The sequence below is a fragment of the Chrysochloris asiatica genome, unplaced genomic scaffold, assembly GCF_000296735.1.
Source record: "Chrysochloris asiatica unplaced genomic scaffold, ChrAsi1.0 scaffold00017, whole genome shotgun sequence".
NCBI classification, from domain to species: domain Eukaryota; kingdom Metazoa; phylum Chordata; class Mammalia; order Afrosoricida; family Chrysochloridae; genus Chrysochloris; species Chrysochloris asiatica.
In genome coordinates, this window is record NW_006408535.1 from 30,375,330 (window position 1) to 30,388,868 (window position 13,539).

Sequence of the window (13,539 nt, forward strand, 5' to 3'; positions counted from 1 at the left end):
CTTCCTTTTTTATAACCTTTCTTGCCTACAAGCTTGGATTCTAGGCAACAGAAAACCAACCAAGAAATCCTGGATCTAGGTCCTCTCATGTTTTAGTTCTCAGACACATCCTCTTCATCATATTCTTGGTGAAGTCAGAACCTAAACCAAACCCATTGCCATTGAGTCGATTCTGACCCATAGCAACCATGTGTGTTACAAAGTGGAACTGCTCCATAGTATTTTCTTGGTTCTTTATGGAAGCACGACACCAGATCTTTCTCTTGTGACTCTGCTAGGTGGGCTTGAACTCCCAGCCTTTAGGCTAGTTGTTTTTAGATGCCATAGAGTCAGTTTAGGTAGGTTAGCAGTCGAGTGCAAACTGTTTGTGTCACCAAGGACCTTCCTGGTGGAATCACAGGGTTTGGAAACATTTAATTGTTCCACACAGTTAAAAATAAGAAGGGAACAGTGTTGGTTTTTACTCATCATCACTATCCTGATGGTAGTTTTCAGAGTGCTGTATCAGATACTTCCTGAGGAAATGATAAACATGAAGGACTTTTGAAAAGTATCCATGATATACCTACCGAAAATGAGAATAGACATTTTCCTCCTTTATCAGTTTTCAAGTGCTTTTGAAGTGAAGAAAACATTGAATAAATCCCAAAGTAAGTTGAATGCTGTCAGACAAAAGATATTGTTGCCATTTCAAATAGAGATATTGTATTGTGTTTTAAAGTAAATATGTTATAGTCATCTTAATTTTTTCAGAATTAATTTTATTTTGACTGTTGAAGTAAGGTTTATTGAAAGAACAAACAAACAAATAACCAGAGTAAATTGAATGCTTGGTTGTCTTGCCATTTGCCCAGATGAATGTTCCCATACTTTGCACCAGTCCTTTGTGAATATCATCATGCTTGGTAGAGAGTCAGCAAAAGAAAAAAAAAAAGAAAAAGAAAAAAGAGAGGAAGCACCTAAAGGAGACTGACATGTTGACTGCAGCAATGAGCTCAAACAGCAAAGATTGTGAAGCAGGTGCAGGAGTAAAAACTGTTTCATTCTGTTGTACATGGGACTTGCTTTGAGGCAGAGCCAGTGTACTGGCATATCTGACAGCAACAACAGTGATCTCTAGACTGAATGATACAACATTCTTTCATTCATTTTTTTTGTTCCTTCTCTGCACAGAATTAATTTTTATAACAAGGAGTGCTTTTAGCTATGCTCCCAATTTTAGAACCCTCTGCCCCAGTCCCGTTGGGTAAATTAGATGTAAATCAGCAATGCTACATTAAATTGTTAACTAATCACAAGGTTGGTGAGTCAGAACAGCCTCCCATGGTAAACACAGTTTACAATTACAAGAAGTAACCACTGCTGTTCTTTAACAAACATCTATGTTTTATGTTAATGTTCTGTAACAAACATTCCTAGTCAACAATCCTTGGAATCATTCAGGTGATATTTTCCTTTGCCCTTTTTAGTTAGCAGAGGTAAGCAGAAACCCTTATTATCAGAAGATAGAACGTGGATTTAGCTTAAATTTTATGGTAACTTTGGTTACATGCCATGGAGTCAGTTCCAACTCATAGTGACCTTGTACAGTGTTTCCAAGCCTGTAAATCTTTACGGGAGCAGAAACTGGCATGTAACTATTAATAAGCAGCTTCTCTTATCTATCTATATACAAAAATTAAATAAAATAAAAAATGAAAAAACCTCCAAAACCAAACCAACTGTCTTTGAGTTGACCTGGTGTAGAACTGTGTTCCATAGGACTTTCAATGACTGCTTTTGCAGAAGTGAATTGCTATACCTTTCTTTTAAATTGCTTCTGGGTGTCTTTACTGCCAACCTTTGGCTTAGTAGCCAATCCCATTAATTGCTTGTACCACACAGGGATTTCATATAAATAGTAAATAGCATTAATTGAATATTTACTATGTTCCAGATACTGTTCTATATACATAGAAGCACTAGTTACTATTGTTCTTGATGGCAATCCTATGAGGTAGTTATTATTTGCTATCCTGATTTTCACAAAACATGGAAGTTTGGAGAGCTGGAGTAATTTGTTCATGGTCAAGGAGCTAAAAGTATAATTTGAATTTGGGTATTCTGGCTCCAGAGCTACGCTCTTACCTCTGTTCTAGACTCTTAATTTGTTTTACAAAACAGATGTTTACTGTTAATCCAGTGTTTTGTAGTCTCAAAAGTCCTTGTGCTAATAATATCCTAAAGTTTTTCTTGAATATTTTTGCAGAAAGAAAATTTATGAAGTTAGTTTTAACTTGACTTTTAATCAGGGTTGAATCAAAGATATTTTGGGCTCATAAAAATTCATTTTCACAAAGAGCTGTTGGGAAGAAGTATACATCTGTTCTCTGAGCCATTATTTCAAAATGAAGTATACGTGCAGACGGGGTCTTTTTCAACGCTTCACTGAAGCATAACTCAGTGTGATGGGGTCAACAAACAACTTATGCTTCCGTAGATGACAATAGGGAATAAAAAAGGATGCAATTTTCTATTAAGCCGTTCTCTACTTGCACTTGGTGACACCTGTTGATTGATGATCCCCTGTTTGTGTGGGCTGATTCAATGAGAAAATCGACACAGATGTGTACAAATGATGTACGGAGTGGGAGAGACGGGTCTCTTTTTGAAGAGACCCAGTTTGGGAGTTAGATTTATGGTTGACTTTTTACTTACAACAGTAACTCCAATGAGGTTTTTAAGAAGGTGGAGAATGAATGTTTGTTAAGACTTGAATGTCAATTGTTTAGAAATTCCAAAGCATATGCTGGTCAATGGGTTTGCTGTCAAAACAGGAATGATAGAGAGAGTGGAGGACATTTCTTCAGAAAGCAGCATACAATCCAACTCATTTGAGTGCCCTTAAGGGAGACAAATTTGCAAAGCTGTTATTTACTATTTCATGTGACTTAGTTGGGACATTTACATACTAATGTTTTCAGTTTAACTTGTGAATGCTATATTAAATCCTATTTATACTGCATATAAAAGTCTCCAAATGAATTGTCTTATGTGCTTACTTATTGCTTCTCAGTGTTTGAGGCAGTTGTTTGCCAATCACCACCTTCATTGTAATATGCTGTCAGCGTGGTCTTCTGTTTGGGAAAATGGTATTCAGATGTCTCAAGTATCAAATTCCTATATTTCAGGCTTACATCAAATTCCATATTGTTGTTGTTGGTTGCTATTGAGTTGATTTCACTTCAAGGTGACTTTGTGGATCAGAGTAGAATTCTGCTCCCTAGGGTTTTCAAGGAGTCCTGGTGTGGTGCTGTGGGCTAATGCGTCAGAGAGCGAAGTTGCTTGAACTGCAAGGTCGTTCAAACTCACCAGCTGCTCCTTGGAAACCCTATACAGGGTCGCTATGGGTCAGAATCGACTCGATGACACTTAACAACAACAACAACAAACTCTCAGAAGCAGATCAATCACTGGCCTGTCTTCCGAAGTGCTTCTGGATAGCTTCTAACTGCCAATTCAGTAGCCAAAACCTCAACTTTTTGTGCCTCCTAGGGGCTCAATTTCATGCTAATCTAAACAGTAAATAGCTAGGGCAGTGGTTCTTGGATGTAATGTTTTGATTTTCTGGTTTTACAAATGGTGTAAATCAGCAATGTAAATGGTGTAAATCAGACAAAAGATATTGTTGCCATTTCAAAATTGCTAGGCCCAATGAAGTATGTAATACACATGAAACTCATTTGTCATTTATGTAGTAGTAGCAAAGAATTGAATACTGTTGATCTAGAGAATGGATATGTAGTGGTGGTGATGGTGATGGTGGTGATGGTGGTGGTGTGCCGTAGAATCAGTTCCAACTCATAGCGACCCTGAATAGGGTTTCCAAGACTGTAACTCTTTATAGGAGCAGAAAGCCTCACCTTTCTCCTGTGGGGTGGCTGGTAGATTCAAACTACTGACCTTATGGTTAGCTGCCCAGCGTATAACCCACTACACTACCAGGACTCCTTATATATGTAGTGGATACTCATTTTCCAATTTACTCAGATGTGTAAATCAAGACAGCTTCATCTTTCTGTAACAACTGGATTTCAGTTCCAGTAACCATTTTGTCTGCTAGCAAGAAAAATTTCTCAGTTAAACCACAATTTTCTAAGTCCTCAGAATTTTCTCAGACAATGTGGTTTTCTACCCCTCTCTTTCCTTGGGGTGGCATCTAAGTTTTAAAGCATATTGGTTGAGGGTCAACTGGTCCAGACTGGCATCTGTTGAGATCTAATGTTTTGAATCTGGTCTAGAGCACTGTTGTTCCTATGTGCTCCGATGTTTACCTCTCGAGTTGTTGATCTTTGTCATTTTGATCCTCCTGGTCCACTTTTCCAGGCTCTCTGTTAATTGTCATGTCTTTTGTGCACATGTGAAAGGTCAGTTGGTCTATGTCAGTCTGGCAGAATGATGCTATCTTGGGCTCTCTGGCCTTATTGGGACAACCATACAGCTGCATCTATCCTAGTGGAAACTTGAAAAGATATTATTATCCAGGTTTTCTGACAGGAAGTAGTCATAAGTCCCCTCTATTCTTAAGACTGGAGTCCTGGTGTGGCGCTGTGGGTTAATGTTCCAGACTGCAAAGCTGTTTGAACTACACGGTCGGCGGTTCAAGCTCACCAGCTGCTCCTTGGAAACCCTATACTGGGTTGCTATGGGTCAGAATCAACTCGACGGCACTTAACAACAACAACAACAACTCTTAAGACTATATAATTGGTCTTTGTTGTTGCTGTTGTTAAGTGCTGTTGAGTAAGTTCTGACCCATTGAAACTCTGTATAGGGTGTCCAAAGAGCGGCTGGTGAGCTTGAACTGCTGACCTTGCAGTTCAAACTGACTTTGAAGTCACGTTAACCCGCAGCTCTATACCAGATCTTTGTATCAACCTATATTCTCAGAAATCTATCTTTTAATGGCAAAGATTTTGTCTTTTATTATTTTTATTATCAGAATGCAAACTTACAACTCTACTTTCTCTGTTGCTCTAGATGTAGTTTCTTTTTATTAAATTATTAAGTTGCTAAACATTTGAACTAAATTTTATGGTTAAGTGGTGTATTTATGGTTAAACCCACTGAACTTTGTATTGTTAAATTTAAAAGAAACAAAGTTGTGACTAAGTTTAATGACTAAAATTTTGGAATAATAGAATTATGACATTATGCTATGTGTCTACTTCTAATATTAGGCAAAAACATAAGGGAAAACACTAATATGAATTTTCAGTCCAACTTCTTTTATTAAATAATATCATACACTTATTAAATAAAACCTTTTAGCACTTATGGACAAGAAATTCTTTATGACTTTTCATGAAGTTCTACACTGTCAGGAGTTTATATGTTTAGAAATTTATTGTGTTAAAAACATTGCCTTAAAGGGATTGTACACAAGAATAAAATTAATTCCTTAACCTGGTGACCAGGAAATTCTATTATCTTAACAGTGAAAACTTTAATTCTTTATATGCTATTTAATTTTGAAGCTTTTAAAGATTCTTATGAATGACCAGATTCTTTTAGTTATAAATACTATTTTTTTTATTATGTCATAATGAATTAACTTCATTAACTCTTCATAATATTAAAACTCTTTGACCCACAAGTATTTATCTTTAATTACAGTGAGGTATTACAAATTAGGTAATTGAGATCTGTAGATGATCTTATGAAAAACATTAGCCATGGTCTTCAACTTGGTATAAAAACAAGCTTGTTGTTGTTGTTGTCAGGTGCCATCGAGTCGGAACCGACTCATAGCGACCCCATGCACAGCAGAACGAAACAATGTTCGATCCTGGGCCAACCTCACTACCGCCGCCACACCTGAGTCCATCAATGATGCCACCTGGCTGATCCATCTCGTTGGGGGTCTTCCTCTTCTTCTCTGACCCTCCACCTTACCCATCTAAAACAAGCTTAGATACAGCAAACTCCCAGAACAAAGTTAAACAGAAAGATTATACTTACTTTAAACCTTAAGTTTATAAAACACATACAAACATATGGGAACCCAGTTTTTTTTTTGCATATATTAACTTTTTGATAGTATTAACCCATCTTGATATTGCTATCTTATGGCCAAACAGTATTAAGGGGAAACTTGATTTTGTTTTTCCTCATAGGATTATAACAGAAAAAGTCTCAGTTAGGATACATCTCAGGACTCAACATACACACCACATGTACTTAATTAAGCTCAGGTTAAAATTAGAATAAAACCAGGTGGACTCTTGACTTTGGGCTGCCCCATCGGACTTATTCCCTAGTCTCTCCCTGGGACTTTTGCCAGTTTTTGGACGGGAAGTTGATGCCTCACTGATCAAGACAGGGAACTTAACGCTCCTGTGGGTGATAATTAACGAGTGAACTTACTGTTAGTGTTTCTAACTACTTACTGTGAGTTTAGATGCTGTGACATTCTCTTCCATATGCGGGCGGAAAAAAGGCCAATGACCAGGTGATGGTGGTTATGTGCCATGGAGTCAGTTTTGACTCATAGGGACCCTGTAACAGGGTTTCCGAGGCTGTAAATCTTTACGGGAGCAGAAAGCTTCATTTTTCTCCCGCGGAACAGCTGGTAGTTTTGAACTGCTGACCCTGAGGTTAGCAACCTGATTCATAACCGCTATGCTACCAGCCTCTAAATTTTAGGAGGAGCGCACTAATGTTGCTTGCTACTTTCTTCAGAATCCGACACCCAGTAGACGGAAGCAAAGCGGAGGCTCGATGTTGGGCGTTGAATTTGTCACTCCAAGGTGTTCTGGGCCATATAATACTATACAAGAAAACTAACCTTTTTCTCCAAAGGACTATATTCAGAAAACAAAACAAAAACCTTATCAATGTTTAAGAATACATCAGAGAGGGTAATCAGCGTTTGATATACTACCTTGGCTTCCCAGAGACTCTTTCAATATATTTAAAAAATTCAAAAGTACTAAATTTGTCAGAATGATCGTCTTGTCAATTGATTTTATTCTTTAACTGTCAGTTTAAGTTCCATATTCTGTCCCTAGCTCTAGAAGACTGGTTAATTCCCTTAAAGCTGTCAAAATTACTCAACAAAATATTTATGAAGACATGAAAACATTTAGTTAAAAACCTTTAGGCAGAATGCCAGTGTGAAGTGTGGTTAAAGAAAGGAAAGGAGGCTCTTTAACAGGAGAAAGACATAGTAAGTGGTCTTTAAAACATTCACTATCCCTTGTTTTGTTCAAAGGATTGATTCTTGGTCTATGTATAGGTTTCTCATGAGCCCAATCAAGTCTTCTGGAGTACTTCGCAGTGTTATCCATATCTTTTCATGATCCACACAGTTGGAAGCTTTTGCATAGTCAATAAAGCACAAATAAGCATCTTTCTGACATTTTCTTCTTTCAGCCAAGATCCATCTGATGTCTGCAATGATATACCTAGTTCCACATCCTCTTCATGGAGTTCTGATGTGGCTCTGTGGGTTAATGTGCTGGACTGCAAAGTCAGTTTGAACTGGAAGGTCAGTGGTTCAATCTCACCAGTCACTCTTTGGAAATCCTATACAGCTTTGCTATGGGTTGGAACTGACTTGACAGCATTTAACAGAAACAACAACATCCTCTTCTGAATCTGACTTGAGTTTCTGACAGTTCCCTCTGGAAGTACTATTGCACTCAATTTTGAATTATCTTCAGCAAAATTTTACTTGTATGTGATATTAATGATATTGTTTGATGATTTCCTCATTCCATTGGGTAACCTCTCTTTGGAATGGGCACAAATTTGGATCTCTTTCAATCAGTTGGTCAGGTAGCTGTCGTCCAGATTTCTTGGCAGAGATGACTGAATGATTCCAGTGCTGCATCAGTTTGTTGAAAGATTTCAATTTGTATTCCATCAATTCCTGAAGTCTTGTTTTTTCCAATACCTTCAGTGCAGTTTGGACTTCTTCCTTCAGTACTATAGGTTCTTGACCATATACTACCTTTTGAAATGGTTGAACATCGACCATTTCTTTTTGGTACAGTGATTGTGTATACCTTTCATCTTCTTTTTATGCTTTCTGCATATTCAATATTTTCCCACGGAATCCTTCAGTATTGAAAGTTGAGACTTGAATTTTTCCTTCAGTTATTTCAGCTTGAAGACTTCTGAGTGTGTTTTTCTCTTTTGGTTTTCTTATCCCAGGTATTTGCATATTTCATTATGATACTTGACTGTATCTTCTCGAACTGCCCTTTGAAATTTTATGTTCAGCTGTTTGATTTCCTTATTCTTCCTTTTTCTTTAGCATCTCTACCATAGACAGCAATTTTCAGAGTCTTTTTCTGACATCCATTTTGATCTTTTCTTTTTTTCTTGTCGTTTTAATAACCTTTTGCTTTTTTCCTGTATAATGCTTGTGGTCTTTGCTCATTAGTGTCTAATGCATCAAATCTGTTCTTGAGATGGACTATAAATCCAGGTGGGTTATGTTCAAGGTCATATTTTGGTTCTCAGGGACTTCTTAATTTTCATCAGCTTCAGTATGAAGCATATGAACAATTAATGGTCTATTTCACAGTTGTCTCCTGGCTTTGATCTGGATGATGACATTGAGCTTTTCTACATCTTTTCCCATAGATGTAGTCAATGTTGTTTCTGTGTTTTTCAGATGGTGAGGTTCATGTGTATAATTGCCTTTTCTGTTTAAAATAGATATTTGTAATGAATAAGTTGTTGGTCTTTCAAAATTCTGTCATGTAATGTCCAGCATTATTTCTATCACTAAGACCATATTTTCCAACTACTGATCCTTCCAATCTGCATTCCAATCACCAGTAATTATCAATACTTTTTAATTGCATGTTTGATTAGTTTCAGACTGAAGAAGTTGTTAGAATTCTTCAATTCCATCATCACTGACTTTAGTAGTTGGTACATAAATTTGAATAATAGTGGTATTTATGTGTCTTATGGGTCTTACACATTCTATCACAGACATTCTTGAAATGTTCTTTTTAATGATGAGTTCTATGTCATTCATCTTGAATTTGTCTTTCCCGGCATAGTAAATCATATGACTGTCAGAATCAAAGTGGTCAATAGCAGTCCATTTCAGCTCACTAATGCCTAGGATATCAATCATTATGCATTTCATTTAATTTTTGACAGCTTCCAATTTTCCTAGATTTATACTTTGTACATTCCATGTTCTAGTTATTAATGTATGTTTGCAGCTGTTTCTCCTCATTTTTAGTTATGCCACAGCAGCAAACGAAGGTCCTGAATGCTTTACTCCATTTGTGTCATCACGGTCAAGTCTACTTTGAGGAGGAAGCACTTCCCCCATTGCATTTTGAGTGTCTTCCAACCCTGAGGGGCTCATTTACTACCACTATATCTGACAGTATTCTGGTGCTATTCATACAATTTTCATCTTCCTGTACCATATCTGACAGTGTTCCGCTATTATTCATAAGGTTTAAGTGGCGAAACACTCAGGAATAGTCTGCCCCTCCTTCTTGCTAGTCTCTCTTAGCCTGGCAGCTCTGCTGAAACCTATCCATTATGGATGACCCTACAGGGGACAATACGTCTAGCATCACGGTGACACACATACTACCACAGTATGACACAGTGACAGATGAGTGATGGTTTGTTTGGGGCCTTTAAAGGATTCTTGGGCAGAGAAGGCTAGAAAGACTTTCATGTTTATTTATGATTCTTCTTGGCCAGGTAGGAAGTGGTGGGGCTAGGATAATGATGTACACAGATGGAGTTGGTTCCATCCAAGGTGGAGTCAGCCATGAAGGTGTCTGGGAGGCACCGGCATGCATATGCTCTGTCTCTGGTGGGTAGTTCGAAGCCTAGGCTGGGTTTGAGGCCTTTGGCCACTCTTACTGGGAGGTGATGCGACGGTAAGGGCTGGAAATGCTGCTGCTTGCTTCAAGGCTTATTCTGCAGCTGGTCACTCCTGTAAGACACTTCTAAGGATGTTTATTAAGCTCATAAAACATTCTTTTCTCATTCATTCCAGGATTCGGCTGCTTGACTATACACACCAGGCATGTCCGGCACATCGTTATAACAGCTGAAGTAAATGAAGCGGTGGGGGAAGGGTGCACAATCCTCAGCATTTCTCAAGAATTTGGTCATAGCATTTGATAGTAAATGGTCCGGGTTTTTTGGGACCTATTTTTCTCCCTGTCTCAATCACGCAGATACAACTTTCATCTATATGGAATTGCTCAATAAAAAATGTAGCTGAAGAACCACCAAATCCCATATCAGCAATCCAATTTTCCCATCATCGCTCAGGGCCTAGCTTGCTATAACCTCTTACCTCAGCCTGGTTCAAGTTAGGAGTTGATTGGTCTGACATTGTTTTTATGTCTACTTTATAAACCAATATATTGTCTGTGGTTCATTCTATTGACATTTATTTTTAAAGTTTCTCTTTTAAGGTTTTATTTTTTGTCTCCACTCATAGAGCTGTATGCTCCACTTAGTGGGCTGCAGGTCCACTCCTCTGAGTAAATGGGATGTGTTATTGGGAATATCCACATGTGAGAAAGGCTCAGCAGAGTAAGATACATCCCTGATGGTTCAGACTCATTCACTCATCATATATTTCTAACAGTCTCTTGTGCTAAGTACCTTTCTGAACACAAGGCATTTAATGGAGCTTAGAGGTTAATGAAAAAGAAAGATATTATACAAATAATCACACAGAAATACATCAAAAGTATGGCAAGACCTTTAAAGGAAATTACAGCAGTATTTGAAACAGTAAAACAGAATGATCAAATTTTGACTGAGGGAACAGGAAAGTTCTCATTTAAGAAGTGATCTATAGCTTAAGATTTAAGCAATGGGCAAGTGATTGGGGATCCCTGATTTGATTTGCGCTTCTAAGAGTGGCATGCTGTAAGCTCTAAATTTTGCCTTTGAACTACCTTTCTCACCAATTGAAGAAATATTTCTTAATTTAATCTGAAATTCAAAGGCTTTATTTAAGGTTTTCTGGAATTTAAGTCTATTATCAAAGCTAAGGTAACGTAGAGCATGAAATCTGAAGGCTAAGCCTGTGAATGACTCCAGTCAAGCAGAGCTTAATTCCATCTTGTGCCTAGGTTTAAGTGTTCAGATGCCCATTTTTCTTGAGTACTTCATGCCCCTTTGACAGCTGAGCTGCTAGAGTTAGAAGCAGAGTATATTTAAAAGTGGGTTTTGGGATACTTCCCTCAGCCACTAGGAGCATTCTTGCACCACTCCTTAATGATGGCCTGGTTGTGATGTCATACCTGCAGAGTCTGTAAGCTTTCCTATCTGCAGTAGTCCTCTCTTGGCTTTCCTTAGTCTCAGTATGCATATGCGACTAGGAAGAGGCTGGTGGGCTTGAGCAGCTGATCTTGTGGTTCAAAGTCCAGTGCTTATCCTGAAGAACCATTGTGCTCCCTTATTCTTGTTTGAATTATTAAAGAGTCTCTATAATATTTACATATTTGAAATCTCTTTTCTCTCCTATAACAAAGAACACATCCTCCAGACTGCCCCAAACTTATGCTATCAACTACAAATTCTGGATTTTCCAGCATGCATATGTGACAGTGTTATTAATTCACGTGAAAAACACACAGAACTCGCAGAAAGCTATTAGACGCATGGCTACATTCATTATAGGGGACGTGTCAAAAGAGCAAACTGGAGCTTCTGTTAAAATGAAAATAGACTTTATTAAAGGAGCAAAGTGATCCAGGATCAGGCAGTACTTTGTAATGATTCACCAAAGCACTGCAGCAAAGGAAATTTTCACAGAGCTTAAAGCACAGAGGCTCCGGGAACGTGCAAGAAAAAAATTCTGATAGGCTGACATTTGCAAAATCATGCTTTAACAGACACAAGACAATGGCAAGACCCCTTAAATATTATTTTGCTATTCATAAAATTCTAATCATTTAATAGCTTGTTCTATGGATCTTTCTAGGGCCAGCCTGACTGAATACTCTTCCTGGGAGCATGCAGTGAAAGAAATGCTTCCTGAGTAATGTTAGCTAGCTGACTTTTGAAAGTCAGCTTTGAATAAGCAGTAAACAGAATGAAAACAAAAATGGAGTTTGACCTATATCTTTGGCAGAAGCCTCTGTATGTGCCAAACACCTAGTTCTTTTGAGCTCCTGCACAAAAAGATAGAAATGAGAACTAGTCAAAGGAAGAGTTACATTGAGTAAAATCTGTGAAGGTTCCAAATGTTTCTTGTTCTCAGGATATGTTGTCCACTTGGAGTTATCTGTGTCCATACACATAGACTATTACCAACCCAAGAAGCTCTCTTCAGCTTCAGAGTCTAGACTTTTTGTTGGAACTTCATTATTTAACTATGTAGGTATGACTGACTTAATTGTCTAAATGGCTAAACTCAATCTCCAGGCTTATTGTTGTTAGGTGCCACTGAGTTGGTACTGACTCCTAGTGATCCTATGCACAACAGAAGGAAACACTGCCTGGTCCTGGGCCAACCTCACAATCGCTGCTATGCCTGAGCCCATTGCTGACATCACTATGCCAATCCAGCTAATTGGGGGTCTTCCTCAAAGCTTACTGCCCCCTAAAGGTCAGGCTGATACCAGATGACCCAAAGCCTCAACCTACTAATCAAACAGTTGGTCTGATTTGTTTCTGGCATGGTCAGTCCCAATCCTAAGACTATTGAGTGCAGTTAAGGGTCCATTGTGAGTCAAATATTAGCTTAAACTATCAGGTGTAGTCTAAGGGACCCACCCAAAATGAGAAAGAAACTCATATCATTCAAGAAATTACAAACTTTTATAATTTCCAAGGATAAGCACTGGACTGTGAACCATGAGGTTGGCAGTTCAAGCCAACCAGTCACTCTGTGAAAGAAAGATGAGGCTTTCTGCTGTTGCAAAGATTTAAAAAGCCTTGGAAACCCTATACAGGGTCTCTATGAGTCAGAACTGACTCGACAATATTTAGACGTTACTCTCAGGCTCTGGGATCTCAATTTCTGGGATTGGACTTCTCTCTGGAGACCAATTCTTTATTATACAGGTGTCCTTATTGATTTTGGACAATCAAAAATCAACCTAATGAGTTTGATGGTGGCTAGGGTGGAGGAGCAGTGAGGTGTTGTTTTGCTGTTATATAGCCCCCCTTCTGCCTTTGGAGGACTCTTTGTCTCCCTAAATTACACAAGAAGAGTCAGCAACCACTGCCATATAGCCAAGCTACAATCACACTCTATAAAACACCAAAACCCAGGCAAGAATCAATACCAGCTGCCATATACCAGGAAAACAGACAACACCTGTGAAAGTTACTTTGAGTTAAGCAATAATAAGAGTGAAAATGGAAGCCCACATCCTGATCACACCTTCCTGGAAGCAATCAGAAAGCATAAACAATTACCAAAACATATAAAGTATTAAGGCCACAGATAAACATTAAACATGTCCAAGAAGCAAAAGCAGATGACCATATCAGCTCATGTCCAGAAAAAAGATAAAATGTCTGAGACAAATGACCTAG

The 13,539-nt window shown here is 38.2% G+C and overlaps 1 protein-coding gene across 1 annotated transcript in view; it reads right to left on the reverse strand.

Moving 5' to 3' along the window:
* LOC102818564 overlaps window positions 1-13,539 on the reverse strand; it is a 428,351-nt gene that overhangs the window by 322,791 nt on the left and 92,021 nt on the right. The gene's annotated exons all lie outside the window — the stretch shown is intronic.